Source organism: Papio anubis, chromosome 2 (genome assembly GCF_008728515.1).
Source record: "Papio anubis isolate 15944 chromosome 2, Panubis1.0, whole genome shotgun sequence".
NCBI lineage: Eukaryota > Metazoa > Chordata > Mammalia > Primates > Cercopithecidae > Papio > Papio anubis.
In genome coordinates this window covers 112,488,199-112,503,092 of record NC_044977.1, presented here as the reverse complement: position 1 = coordinate 112,503,092, position 14,894 = coordinate 112,488,199, and the positions used below count along the sequence as shown (strand labels likewise).

The 14,894-nt window shown below is 36.4% G+C and overlaps 1 long non-coding RNA gene across 1 annotated transcript in view; it reads right to left on the bottom strand.

Moving 5' to 3' along the window:
• Nucleotides 1-443: 443 nt before the first annotated feature.
• LOC108584625 overlaps nt 444-14,894 on the bottom strand; it is a 51,660-nt gene continuing 37,209 nt past the window's right edge. Inside the window, exon 3 of the long non-coding RNA XR_001899925.3 lies at nt 444-1,970. This is a non-coding gene — a long non-coding RNA (uncharacterized LOC108584625). The remainder of the gene's footprint in view (nt 1,971-14,894) is intronic.

Genomic DNA, 14,894 nt, shown 5'->3' with positions numbered 1-14,894 from the left:
TCACATAAGTCTAAGCATATATAATTTAAACATATATAAACAAATACATGATGATATATTATATGAATCCAACTTAAACATATAGATATCTTCTGTAAAAAATAAAGTTTTACACGAACTGTTCACTCTTTTTAGGATGCAATTATAAAGAATTTTCTTTTAAGTTATGTACATAAAAGTGCTATCTTTATAACTAGAAAAAGACAATAATTTTTTTTGATTTTTTTTGTTTGTTTGAGAGAGAGTCTCACTCTGTCGCCCAGGCTGGAGTGCAGTGGCGCAATCTCGGCTCACTGCAAGCTCCACCCCCCAGGTTCACGCCATTCTCCTGCCTCAGCCTCCCGAGTAGCTGGGACCACAGGCTCCCGACACCACTCCCAGCTAATTTTTTATATTTTTAGTAGAGACAGGGGTTTTACCATGTTAGCCAGGATGATCTCGACCTCCTGACCTTGTGATCTGCCCGCCTCGGCCTCCTAAAGTGCTGGGATTACAGGCGTGAGCCATTGCGCCCAGCCAATAAATGGTATTTTTAAGATTAGAATTATAGCAAACATCTTTGACTTAGATATTTAACTGTTATTATTCAAATGTCACATTATTTGTGCCAACCCTTACTGAATGTTGCTTGGATATGGAATTTTCTATTAAAAGGAAACAAACATAGTTTGAATCATTCTCATGAAATCTCTAAGCTCTAAATTTAAAGTCCAGAAGTATCCCCTGGAGGGGTCCAAGTATTATTAGTGTTTCTGCTTCACTTTGAAACAGCTATTTAGATTTTTGAAAAGTAATTGTTGTGTATACAAACACTGCTAAGGCTCAATTAAGTGGCCTCAGTTAAAATACCAGTAAGAGAGATAATGTACATGAAAGAACTCAGATTGTTCATGTTGTTACTGTTAGCCACAGCCATGGGATTTGCCAACCTAAGTCAGTGTTTTTGCCTTAGCCAGCTGTAGCTAAGATGTCATATGCTCAAGTTGCACCCTTGGCACAAACACAGGAATTGGGCTGGTAATCTAGGTTAGGAATTCATTTCAAAACAAATCACATTGTGTGTGTGTGTGTGTGTGTGTGTGTGTGTGTGTGTGTGTGTGTGTGTGATTTGCCAAGTAATTTTTCAGTTTCTTTTCATGGTTTTCTGAGAAAGATCAAACCCATGATTCAGTTAATATTACTCAAATTGGCAAAAAACTAGTCATGCACAAGGCAATCATTACTAATGTGTTTAAACACCTTTAAATATGTTTCTGTTTCACTTCTTTCACTTTATTAGGATAATCAACTCCACTTTAATTTTCCAGTACTGCTAATCAGGGTTCAATCCCCAAAAGCAAGTAAAACGGAGATGTCCCTTAATTATCAAGAGATACTATTCTTCAGACCTGCTGATGCCCAGGGTCAGTAAAAAAAGGTAACAGTACTGAGATTAGCAATACTTGTGGGTTTATTTTACATAAAATACATCTCTGCTGGTATTTCTTCATTGATTGATATATGATAGCTGATGTCAGTGTACATCAGTCCAAAATATTCTGTGGTACATTTTTACTTAAAAATGGGAAGAAGTAGATTTTGGCAGGCCGATGCTGCCCCTGAGAATAAAAAGAAAAAAAAAAAGCCAGATAACATATGGCAATCATCTGTTTGAAGTCTTCACACTGCTACAACAGTAAAGAGAATTGGAAAAACCATAACTCCAGAGAGGGAAGAACGTAGCAGAAATAAACAGAATTCTATATTTACCCTGTGGCATGTGGCAATTTTGTGCACGGGCCAAAGGATGCATGTCATGGTTAATTCTATGTGTCCACTGTGTAGATTAAATGATGCCCAGATACCTGGTAAAAGATTATTTCTTGGTCTGTCTGTGAGGGTGTTTCTGGAAGAGATTCACGTTTGAATCAGTAGACTGAGCAAAGAATATCCATCCTCACCAATGTGGGCAGCATCATTCAATTCATGGCCTGAAAAGAACAAAAATGTGAAAGGAGGGTAAATTATTTCTCTCTCTTCTTGAGCTGGTACATCCATCTTCTGCTCCACAACACTGAAGCTTTTGGTTCAAGGGTTTTCAAACTCCAGGACTTATACCAGAGGCCTTCCTAGCCCTCTTCTCAGGCCTTTGGAATCAGCTTCCTTGGTTCTCAAATCTTCAGACTCAGACTAAATTGCAACACTGAAATATATATATTTCATTGAATTATCTATATATGCTATATATATATATATATTATATATAGATAGATATAACTTTTTTATTTATACCATGAATACTGTTTCTCTGGAGAGCCCTGACTAATACAATGAGAATCTGAATTATGTACTCAGACAAGAATGCTACAAAAAAAGAAAACAGAACTAAGCTTTTGGCAGAGATATGGGGAGTCTAAATCATATTGCTAGCTTTCTTCTCATGACAGTTACCAAATTCTGGAACAGTAGCAGGCAGGAAATTAAAACCTAAACAGAAAGCTTCTAAAAGACTAAATAAAGCTTATACAGTCTCATATGGAGACAGCATTAAGCAAGTAAAAAGGCAACCCACGAAGCCAGAGAAATGAGTTGCAATACATATATCCAACAAAGATTTATAGCTATAATATGCAAAGAACTTCTACAAATCAATAACACATGATATATGTAATTGAAAGAAAACCAATGGGCAAAAGATATTACCAAGTGTTTCACAAAAGTACTTATCAATTTACATTTGCCAATAGTCATAAGGAAAGAAGTTCAGTTTCATTAAGAATCAGAAAAATGAGAATTTAAATCACAAAGCAGTGCTACTACACACCAAAAAAGCTTAAATTAAAAAAGTTCACAATTCCAAATGTTGGTAACAATGTACAGCAACTGAAACTCTCATACATTGCTGGTGGGAGTATAAATTGAACAAATGCTTGGCAGCATCTACTAAAGCTAAGCTGTGCATATCTTTGACCCAGCTATTCTGCTTTTAGATACAAACTCAACAAAATGCATAAGCATATTCCCCAAAAGACATGTCCAAGAATGTTCATAGCACACTGTTTATAATATCCCCATATAGGAAGCTACTCAAATATCTAACAACAGTAGACTGAATAAATAGATAGTGGCATATTTAGACAATAAATACTATTCAGCAGTGAGAATGAACTCTAACTATACACAAAAATACAGATATGTCACAAATACACAGCAAAAGAAGCCAGACTCAAAAGATTGCAAAATTAGTCTATGGTGTCACAATTCAAGATAGTGGTTGCTCTTAGAAAGCTACCAAATGTAGGCCGGGCGTGATGGCTCACGCCTGTAATCTCAGCACTTTGGGAGGCCAAGGTGGGCGGATCACGGGGTCAGGAGATCGAGACCATCCTGAAATTAGCCGGGCTTGGTGGCGGCGGCCTGTAGTCCCAGCTACTCCGGAGGCTGAGGCAGGAGAATGGCGTGAACCCGGGAGGCGGAGCTTGTAGTGAGCCGAGATCGCGCCACTGCACTCCAGCCTGGGCGACAGAGTGAGACTCCGTCTCAAAAATAAATAAATAAATAAAAACAAAGATAAAAATAAAATGAAAGAAAAGAAAGCTACCAAAATGTAAGGAGACAGAATAGACCTTCTGGGATCCAGGTGATGTTCCGTTTTTAATCTGGGTGCTGGTCACATGAGTTTGTTCACTTTGTGAAAGTTTGTTCTGCCATACACTATTGATCTCTGCACTTTTTGTAGATATATTTCAATTAAAAGTTTACATCAAAATGTATATGTGTTTATAAAGCAGAGCTGCCATTAGGTAGCCCAAGATAGCAACTCCCATCAGTTGAGAGCTGTAACAAAATCTCAGGGAGCGTTCAATTTATCTATTAGACATACACAACGAATACATTTTTGCCTATCAAACTACTAAACAGATATTGATTAAACACCTAATGCTATGCTAGTGGTAAAAACTTAAGAATAAGATATATTCCTAATTTCATGGTATTTACGAAATATTTACAATCCATTTTTGGGAGACAAGATTAGAGATAAAATAATAGCAGAGTTTGAAACTAAAAGCTAGTCTGTACGTGTCTTTTCTCCTTCATTGTGTGCGTCTTTTCTCCCTCACTTCCTCCCTTGAAATATATATTATTTTAAGAGTGGGTTAATATTAATTTTGTGCAATCTTGAATCTTGGGAATTCGTAGCTGATTCCATTTGGGATGTTGCTGCAGCCACCAAGGTATCTTTTGAGGATCATATCACTTACTCACAAAATATAATTACCTTACTTGGAAATGACAAGACTGGGTCCTGAAAATCTATCAACTCAGAGCAGTGAGGAGCAGAAATTATACTATAATAAGATCCTATGATCTTATTACGGGTTCTCCAAAATAATCACCTTCTTAACCACCAATCAGATCAATGTTTTGCTGTCTCCTTGCCAAGTCTCACAAAAGACTGCCCTAATGTAAATTCCCATAGCTTTGGCTTTCTCCTTCATGTCACAGGTTCTGCTCCTTCCAAAAATCCACGGTTGTCAGATTCCACTTCCGTTTTGGTCAGTAACATATATCCTGGTTTGGAAAGCCACTTTCACTGGGTTAGGTCATTGATTTATCCTATTCTCAGCACACATATACCATTCCTGTCCAACTCTTGATCTCCAGATGCCACCCACAGGTATTCTGATTCAGTTATTCTAGAACATGGGCTATCAGTATTTTTACACTATTTTTTTCTGTCTTTTCTCTTTTGGGAACTCCAATTAAATAGCTAGTTGGCCAATTAAACTTGTCCCTTATCTCATTGATGGAATACTCATATTTTTTCAATCTTTTAATACTGTTTATTATAGTTTCTACTTAGATACAAGTCATTAATGTGTCTTCTTTATTGTCTAATATCCTGTTAATCTCATCCAATGTATTTTTTATATTAAACATTGTAATTTTCACCTTTAGAAATTTATTTTCGATATTCTTTATATACCTTATATCTTGGTTTCTGAGGACACCCAACTCTGTCTCCTCAACTCGGGGACTACCAGGCTTTGCCTGGTATCTTCTCGTCATGCTGCAGCCTGGAATCTCTCCAGGTAGTTACCTGGTGCAATCATAGTGTTCACTTCGTTTGCTTTTCCTCTCCCAGGTATAACTGTCCCATGCTGCCTAAGGCCCAATGTCTAAAAAATTTCTGCTTCATAGATTTTGTCTGGGTTTTTACCTGATTTAGGCAGAAGGGTAAATCCAGTCACAGTTTCCTCATCTTGGCTGATGGCAGAATTGTTTTTTCACCTTGTTTGAGAAGTTTTATTATTCTCTGCCCACATAGAGATGTGTTTCTTTTTAATCTCATTGTTCATGAATATTGTTTGTGGTTTCCAAGTTTAATAGAGCATATTGCATATAAATTTTTAAAATATTGGAATAAAACATAAATATAGTAAGTACAAAAATTCGAAGTGTGCAGCTTAATGTGTTGTCATGAAGTAAACATACCCATTTGACCAGCATCCAGATCAAGAAATTTAAAAATCACCAACACTCCAGAAACTCATCTGTGACCCCTCCTACCATTTGCCCTCAAAAGCAATGACCATCTAGAATCTTAGTGCTACAAAAAATATTTTGTCACATTTTAAAATTTATATCAATGGAATCATAAACTATGTATTCTTTCATCTCTGCTTTTTTGGTTCAGCATTATATTTTTAAGAACCATCTATGTAACTGCATATACTTAGAGTTTTTAAAATTCTCACTGCTCTCTTGTATTGGTACATACCAGTATTTAATTATCCTTCTATTATGGCTGGATATTTGGGTATTTTTCATTATTATGAGTAAGACTTCTACAAAGCTTATTTTGTATATGTCTTTTGAAGAACAAATATATACACTTCTGTTGGGAATACGGTAAGAATCCAATTGCTGGGTCATATAATGTATAAATATAAATATAAATATATTCAGGTTTGTTAGATACTGCCAACTATTTTTTCAAAGTGGTTATACCAATTTACATTTTCAGTTGCTTCACATCCTCACTAACAGTGGGTATTTTCTGTCTTTTACATTTTCCCCAGAGGGTAGTGATATCATATTGCAGTTTTGAATTTGAATTTCGCTGATTCTTAATGAAGTGGAGGATCTCTTCATATGTTTCCAGGTCAATTGGCATCTTGTGTTATAAAGTGCCCATTTAAATCCTTTCCCTGTTGTGTTGCTGACCTCCCCCACCCCCCCACCAAGACCTCTTTTATTAATTGGAAGATGTCCTTAATATATTCTGGGTAAAAATCCTTTGTTAGACATCTGTGTTACAAAAAATTTTCTCCCACTCTGTGACATATATTTTTATTCTCTAAATGAAGTATTCTCATGATCAGAAGTTCTTAATCTACTAGTTCAATTTGGTTTTTCTTCTTTAAAGTTAGTAAGTTTTGTATATTTTAAAGTAAATGCCCATTTTAAGCACTAATATAATTTTCAATTTTTTTAAAAAAAAACTTACATTTTAACTTTCAAATTTCAGACTACTATCTGAGATTTATTTTTGTTTATATTTTATGGTAGAGATCAAGACTTATTTTTCTCATCTATATATTCAGTTAACCAAGTACTTGTTGAAAAGACCAACCTTTCTCCTACAGTGCTACATTGCAAAATTTGTAATAAATTGACTACATGTGTCTTGGCTTGTTCCTGGAACTGTACTTCAGTTCTATTGGTTTGTCCTGGTACCAATATGACATTGTCTTATTCACCGTAATTTTGCCATCTGGCATTATTAGTCTTTGGTTTTCTTTTTCTTCGAGAATTGGTTTCAAGATTTGACTATTCTTGACATTTCTAATTTCAAAATAAATTTTAGAATCAGTTTATCAATTTCTAAAGAGTAACCTGGTAGATTTTATGTCTGTTTGAATGAATTATATATATTGATTTTTGAATATTGAACCAACTTTGCATTTCTCAGATAAATCCTACTTGGTTGTAATGCATTATCATTATTTATTCCTGGATTCCATTTTGTCATATTATTTTTAAGAAGTTTTGCATCTATGTTTGTAAGAAATACTGACCTATAGTTTTCTTTTCCTGTAATGTCTTTGTCTATATTTTAGCATTTGGGTAATATTTGCCTCCTAAATTGAATTGGAAATATTCCTTCTTCTTCTATTACATGGAAGAATTGTTGTAGCATGTAAATGTCTAGTAAAATTAATCAGCGAAGTCATCTCTTTTTGGAGTGCCCTTGTGCAAAGATTATCTTTGCCATATAGAAGGCTACTTAAGTTATCTGCCTTCTCTTGAATTAGATTTGGTAGATTGTGTCTTTCTATAAATTGATCCATTTAACCCATGCCATCAAATTTATTACAATAAAGATATTCATAATATTTTCTTATTAATATCTTCAAGGTCTGTATGATCTAGTGATAACCTTTCTTTGCTGATATTTATCATCTGTGTCTAGAAGTCTATCAATTTCATCTTTCCAAAGAAAGAGCATTTGACTTTATTGATTTTCCCTATTTTTAAAATTACTTTTAGTTTAACTCCTACCTTCATTTTATCCTCTTTTTTTGCTTGCTTTGGATTTAGTTTGATTTTATGTTGCTATTATCTTACAGTGGAACCTTAGCACATTAAGATAAATCACATTAAATCTTTCTTCTTTTCAAGTGTAAGCATTTTATGCTATAAATTTTCCTTCAAGCACTGCTTTAGCTGCATAACATAAAGTATAATATATTCTGATCTTCATTAAATTAAAATTATTTCCTAATGACCCTTTTAAATTCTTTTTTGATACAATAGTTGTTTAGAAATATGTGGTTTAATTTCCAAATATATGAAGATTCGCCATATATTTTTCTGTTATGTATTTCTAGCATAAGTCCATTTAAGAAATTTGGTGTGCTTTATCTGACGGCCAAGAATATAAATACCTCAGTAGATATTTTATATGTACTTTTGAGATGTCTATTTTGCTGTTATTAAAATAATTGTTCTCTAAATGTCATTTTAGTCAAGTGGTTAATTATGTCATTCAGGTATTATACAGTCTTACTGATTTTTGTCTACTTTTTCTATTAATTAGACAGAGGAATGTTGATCTTTAACTATCTTTATAGATTTACCTAGTTTTCTTTTGAGCATTTCATCGGGATACATACATATACACACATATAAGCATATATACATTGGGATAGATATATACATACATATATGAAGATTTGTAATTGGGTACATAAACACTTAAGATTGTTGTATCTTCTTGATGAATTAATTTCTTTATCATTATGTAATATCCCTTTTTATCCATGGTAATATCCTTAGTTTTTAAGTCTGTTATGTCTTCCATTAATAGAGTCACTCCAGTCTTCCTGTAATTAGTGATTAGAATATAATCTATATTCTAATCTATAAAGATAAGAAGAGACTTAGAAAAAACAAAAACAAACCTGTAAGTTAACTGAAGAATTTTAGTAATGTCACTCTGTTGATCTATTGAACACTTTATAATCTATAAAGACAGAATACAATCTATCTTTTTACTTCTTACTGACCTATGCTCTAATAGACTTAATACTTTTCCCTCCCAAATTCATGCATTGAAATCCTAACCTCAAGTTCACGGAATTAGTAGAAGGGCCTTTGGGAGATGATCAAGTCATGAGGGTACAACCCACATGATTAGAATTAGTGCCTGATATCGTCTGGATGTTTATCCTCTCCAAATCTCACGCCGAAACATGATCCCCAATGTAAGAGGTGGGGCTAACGGGAGGTGTTTGGGTCATGGGGACGAATCTCTCATGAATAGCTTGGTGCCCTTCGCTTGTAAATAGTGAGTTTTTGCTCTATTAGTTCACACAGAAGAGTTGGTTGTTCAAAGAAGCTGGCACCTCCACCCCCTCTCTTCCTCTCTCTCTCTCTCACCATGTGGCAGAGCTGCTCCTCTTCACCTTCCTCCACGAGTAAAAACTTGGTGAGGTTTCACCAGAAGCCAAGCAGATACAAGTACCATGCTTGTATCATCTGCAGAATCATGAGCCAAATAAACCCCTTTTCGTTACAAATTAGCAAGTCTCAGGTATTCCTTTATAACAGTGAAAAACAGACTAACACAGTGGCTCTTATAAAAGAGACCTCAGAGAGCTAGCTTGCACCTTCTGCCATGTGAGAACACACCTAGAGTGTGCTATCTATAAACCAGAGAGTGGGGCCTCACCAGATGCTGAATGTGCTGATGCCTTGATCTTAAATGTCTCAATCTCTACTACTCCACTACTCACTACTGTGAGATATAAATTTATTAGGATTTTAAACTACCTAGGTTCTGATATTTTATTATAGGAACCTGAATGGACTGAGATACTGTGTGTTCATATGTAAAGACAGCGTGTTTAAAATGTTCACATTTCTTCAGCTGCCTACAATAATCTCTTCTTATCTTTGTTTCAGCAGTTTGTCTATGACATATATAGGTATGTTTACACCATATTCTTTGTGGGGTAGTCTGAGCTTCATGGATCTGTTATTTGTTGAATGATCTGTTTTTAACAACATAGATCTGTTTTTTATTAATTTTGAAAAATCCTCAGCCTTTATTTATACAAATATTTGTTCTACTTATTTCTGTATCTTTTCTCCTTCTGAGATTCCAATTCGTTAATATTTTAGACCATTTGATATTGACCCACAACTCTGGGGTGTTACGTTGATTTTGTTTGTTTGTTTTGTTTTGTTTTGTTTTTAGCATTGTTTTTCTCTTTGTGTTTTACTTTGGGTTATTTCTATTAGCTTACTTCCAAGCTCACTCTTTCCTCAAGTGTGAGATCAACCTGTTGAAGGAAATCTTCACCTCTGACAGCTCGTTTTTCTTAATTTCTAATATTTTGCCATTTAAACTAATTTTTATCTCTCTGTTGAAAGTCCCCATTCACTCATATGTATTGTCCACCCTTTTTATTAGATATTTTAACTTGTTAATTATCGTAATCTTAAACTCCTATCTCATTCTTCTAATAGCTGGTTTCTATGTCTAGTTCTGCAAATTATTTTATCTTTTCACAGTGAGTCTTTCGTTTTCTTTTTGTGAGTCACATAACTTTTGATTGCATGCTAAACATAACATATCAAACAGCAGGAGAGTCTGAGGCAAATAGCATTTATTCCCAGAAATGAGTTCTCTCAGGTTGTTTTTACAGGGAGAGTTTGACTCAATCTAGTCAATAATTGAGTTGGGTTGGGCTTTTTTTGTTGCTGTCATTATCCTCAGTGAGCCAGTCGTCAGATACCTTTAGTGTTGGGCTGCCGTCTTCTGCATAGAGGATGGGGCTGCTGGAGGGCCTCTAGTGTCTTTTTCTATCCCTCCATTTCAGCAGTTTCTGAATGTCTGAATCACAGAAGGAGTCTCTTTACACCTTTTTCCATCAGCCGGTTGCTTCTGCCGGTTACTTGGTGTTAGCTGCATGGTGCGGGTGAGGAGGGTTCTTGTTCCCCTGGTTCGACCTCAGGCTAAGTAAAGCAAGGCTTCTTCATATGGGTCTTGTGAATGAGATATTTTTAGCATTCCTTCTTCTCCTTCCCATAGCACCAAAACTCTTTTTTAAATCTGTGTCAAGTGTTAGGCAAGAGATGTTTTCTGGTCCTCCACAAGTGGTAACGTAACTCTGCTTTGTACTGGTGCATGATTCTTGATGCAAGAGGTTTTCCTGCTCTTTCTTTAGCATTCCTTATGGTAAGAGTGTTTTCTATCCTCTCCCAGTCTCTGAAGTCTTTTGTTTCCTATGGAGGAAGGAACTGCAGAAGTGGACAGTGTTTTTGCCTGTCACCCAGTGGCATTTAGTTAGCTCCTGCACATCTAGCCCACTATAGGCCAGGGGTGGGGGGCTTTCCAGTCTCTTGCCTTGCACCCAGTCTTTCTGTGAGCACCTAGTGGAGGCCCATGGAGAACAGTTTGTGAGTTAGGGCAAACGCTCCTTGTGACTGGGGCTCTGCATTTATCTAAACTGAAATCTTAGCCCACTCTTGGCCTTTAAAAGCATTTACATTCTTAGCTAATTTTTTTCCAACATGCTTCTATGAAAGCTATTTATTCTTTTTTTTTTTTAAATGTATTTTATTTTAAGTTCTGGGATACACGTGCAGAACATGTAGGTTTGTTACATAGGTAAATGTGTGCCATGGTGGTTTGCTGCACTTATCAGCCCATCACCTAGGTATTAAACTCCACATGCATTAGCTATTTATCCTGATGCTCTGTCTCTCCCCACGCCCCCCCACCACAGGCCTTGGTGTGTGTTGTTTCCCTCCCTTTGTCCATGTGTTCTCATTGTTCAGCTCCCACTTATGAGTGAGAACATGCTGTGTTTGGTTTTCTGTTCCTGTGGTAGTTTGCTGAGGATAATGGCTTCCAGTTTCATCCATGTCCCTGCAAAGGACATGATCGAATTCCTTTTTAGGCTGTATAGTATTCCATGGTGTGTGTGTACCACATTTTCTTTATCCAGTCTGTCCTTGATGGGCATTTGGGTTGATTCCATGAATACCTCATTTTATTGTGCTTTGCTTTACTGCATGTCACAGATAATTACATCTTTTTTTTTTTTTTAATACTTTAAGTTCTAGGGTACATGTGTAAAATGTGCAGATTTGTTATAAATGTATACTTGTGCCATGTTGGTGTGCTGCACCCATCAACTCGTCATTTACATCAGGTATAACTCCCAATGCCATCCCTCTCCCCTCCCCACTCCCCATAATAGGTACCGGTGTGTGATGTTCCCCTTCCAGAGTCCAAGTGATCTCATTGTTCAATTCCCACCAAAAATGTGGTACACACACACCATGGAATACTATACAGCCTAAAAAGGAATTCGATCATGTCCTTTGCAGGGACATGGATGAAACTGGAAGCCATTATCCTCAGCAAACTACCACAGGAACAGAAAACCAAACACAGCATGTTCTCACTCATAAGTGGGAGCTGAACAATGAGAACACATGGACAAAGGGAGGGAGACAACACACACCAAGGCCTGTGGTGGGGGTGGGGGGTGGGGGGAGACAGAGCATCAGGATAAATAGCTAATGCATGTGGAGTTTAATACCTAGGTGATGGGTGAGAACATGTGGTGTTTGGTTTTCTGTTCTTGCAATAGTGTGCTGAGAATGATGGTTTCCACCTGCATCCATGTCCCTACAAAGAACACAAACTCATCCCTTTTTATGGCTGCATAGTATTCCATGTGCCACATTTTCTTAATCCAGTCTGTCACTGATGGACATTTGGGTTGATTCCAAGTCTTTGTTATTGTGAATAGTGCCGCAATAAACATACACGTGTGCATGTGTCTTTATAGCAGCATGATTTAAAATCCTTTGGATACATACCCAGTAATGGGATGGCTGGGTCATATGGAATTTCTAGTTCTAGATCCTTGAGGAATCGCCATACTGTTTTCCACAATGGTTGAACCAGTTTACAATCCCACCAACAGTATAAAGTGTTCCTATTTCTCCACGTCCTCTCCAGCACCTGTTGTTTCCTGACTTTTTAATGATTGCCATTCTAACTGGTGTGAGATGATATCTCATTGTGGCTTTGATTTACATTTCTCTGATGGCCAATGATGATGAGCATTTTTTCATGTATCTGTTGGCTGTATGCATGTCTTCTTTTGCGAAATGTCTGTTCATATCCTTTGCCCACTTTTTGATGGGGTTGTTTGTTTTTTTCTCGTAAATTTGTTTGAGTTCTTTGTAGGTTCTGGATATTAGCCTTTTGTCAGATGAGTAGATTGCAAAAATTTTCTCCCATTCTGTAGGTTGTCTGTTCACTCTGATGGTAGTTTCTTTTGCTGTGCAGAAGCTCTTTAGTTTAATCAGATCCCATTTGTCAATTTTGGCTTTTGTTGCCATTGCTTTTGGTGTTTTAGACATGAAGTCCTTGCCCATGCCTATGTCCTGAATGGTATTACCTAGGTTTCCTTCTAGGGTTTTTACAGTTTTAGGTCTAACATTTAAGTCTCTAATGCATCTTGAATTAATTTTCATATAAGGAGTAAGGAAAGGATCCAGTTTCAGCTTTCTACTTATGGCTACCTAATTTTCCCAGCACCATTTATTTATTTATTTATTTATTTATTTATTTATTTATTTTTTTTATTTTTTTATTTTATTTATTATTTTTTTTAATTTATTTATTATTATTATACTTTAAGTTGTAGGGTACATGTGCATAACTTGCAGGTTTGTTACATATGTATACTTGTGCCATGTTAGTCTGCTGCACCCATCAACTCATCATTTACATCAGGTATAACTCCCAATGCAATCCCTCCCCCCTCCCCCCTCCCCATGATAGGCCCCGGTGTATGATGTTCCCCTTCCTGAGTCCAAGTGATCTCGTTGTTCAGTTCCCACCTATGAGTGAGAACATGCGGTGTTTGGTTTTCTGTTCTTGTGATAGTTTGCTAAGAATGATGGTTTCCAGCTGCATCCATGTCCCTACAAAGGACGCAAACTCATCCTTTTTTATGGCTGCATAGTATTCCATGGTGTATATGTGCCACATTTTCTTAATCCAATCTGTCACTGATGGACATTTGGGTTGATTCCAAGTCTTTGCTATTGTGAATAGTGCTGCAATAAACATACGTGTGCATGTGTCTTTATAGCAGCATAATTTATAATCCTTTGGGTATATCCCCAGTAATGGGATGGCTGGGTCATATGGTACATCTAGTTCTAGATCCTTGAGGAATCGCCATACTGTTTTCCATAATGGTTGAACTAGTTTACAATCCCACCAACAGTGTAAAAGTGTTCCTATTTCTCCACATCCTCTCCAGCACCTGTTGTTTCCTGACTTTTGAATGATCGCCATTCTAACTGGTGTGAGATGGTATCTCATTGTGGTTTTGATTTGCATTTCTCTGATGGCCAGTGATGATGAGCATTTTTTCATATGTCTGTTGGCTGTATGAATGTCCTCTTTTGAGAAATGTCTGTTCATATCCTTTGCCCACTTTTTGATGGGGTTGTTTGTTTTTTTCTTGTAAATTTGTTGGAGTTCTTTGTAGGTTCTGGATATTAGCCCTTTGTCAGATGAGTAGATTGCAAAAATTTTCTCCCATTCTGTAGGTTCCCTGTTCACTCTGATGGTAGTTTCTTTTGCTGTGCAGAAGCTCTTTAGTTTAATTAGATCCCATTTGTCAATTTTAGCTTTTGCTGCCGTTGCTTTTGGTGTTTTAGACATTAAGTCTTTGCCCATGCCTATGTCCTGAATGGTACTACCTAGGTTTTCCTCTAGGATTTTTATGGTATTAGGTCTAACATTTAAGTCTCTAATCCATCTTGAATTAATTTTCGTATAAGGAGTAAGGAAAGGATCCAGTTTCAGCTTTCTACTGATGGCTAGCCAATTTTCCCAGCACCATTTATTAAATAGGGAATCCTTTCCCCATTTCTTGTTTTTCTCAGGTTTGTCAAAGATCAGATGGCTGTAGATGTGTGGTATTATTTCTGAGGACTCTGTTCTGTTCCATTGGTCTATATCTCTGTTTTGGTACCAGAACCATGCTGTTTTGGTTACTGTAGCCTTGTAGTATAGTTTGAAGTCAGGTAGCGTGATGCCTCCAGCTTTGTTCTTTTGACTTAGGATTGTCTTGGAGATGCGGGCTCTTTTTTGGTTCCATATGAACTTTAAAGCAGTTTTTTCCAATTCTGTGAAGAAACTCATTGGTAGCTTGATGGGGATGGCATTGAATCTATAAATTACCTTGGGCAGTATGGCCATTTTCACGATATTGATTCTTCCTATCCATGAGCATGGTATGTTCTTCCATTTGTTTGTGTCCTCTTTTATTTCACTGAGCAGTGGTTTGTAGTTCTCCTTGAAG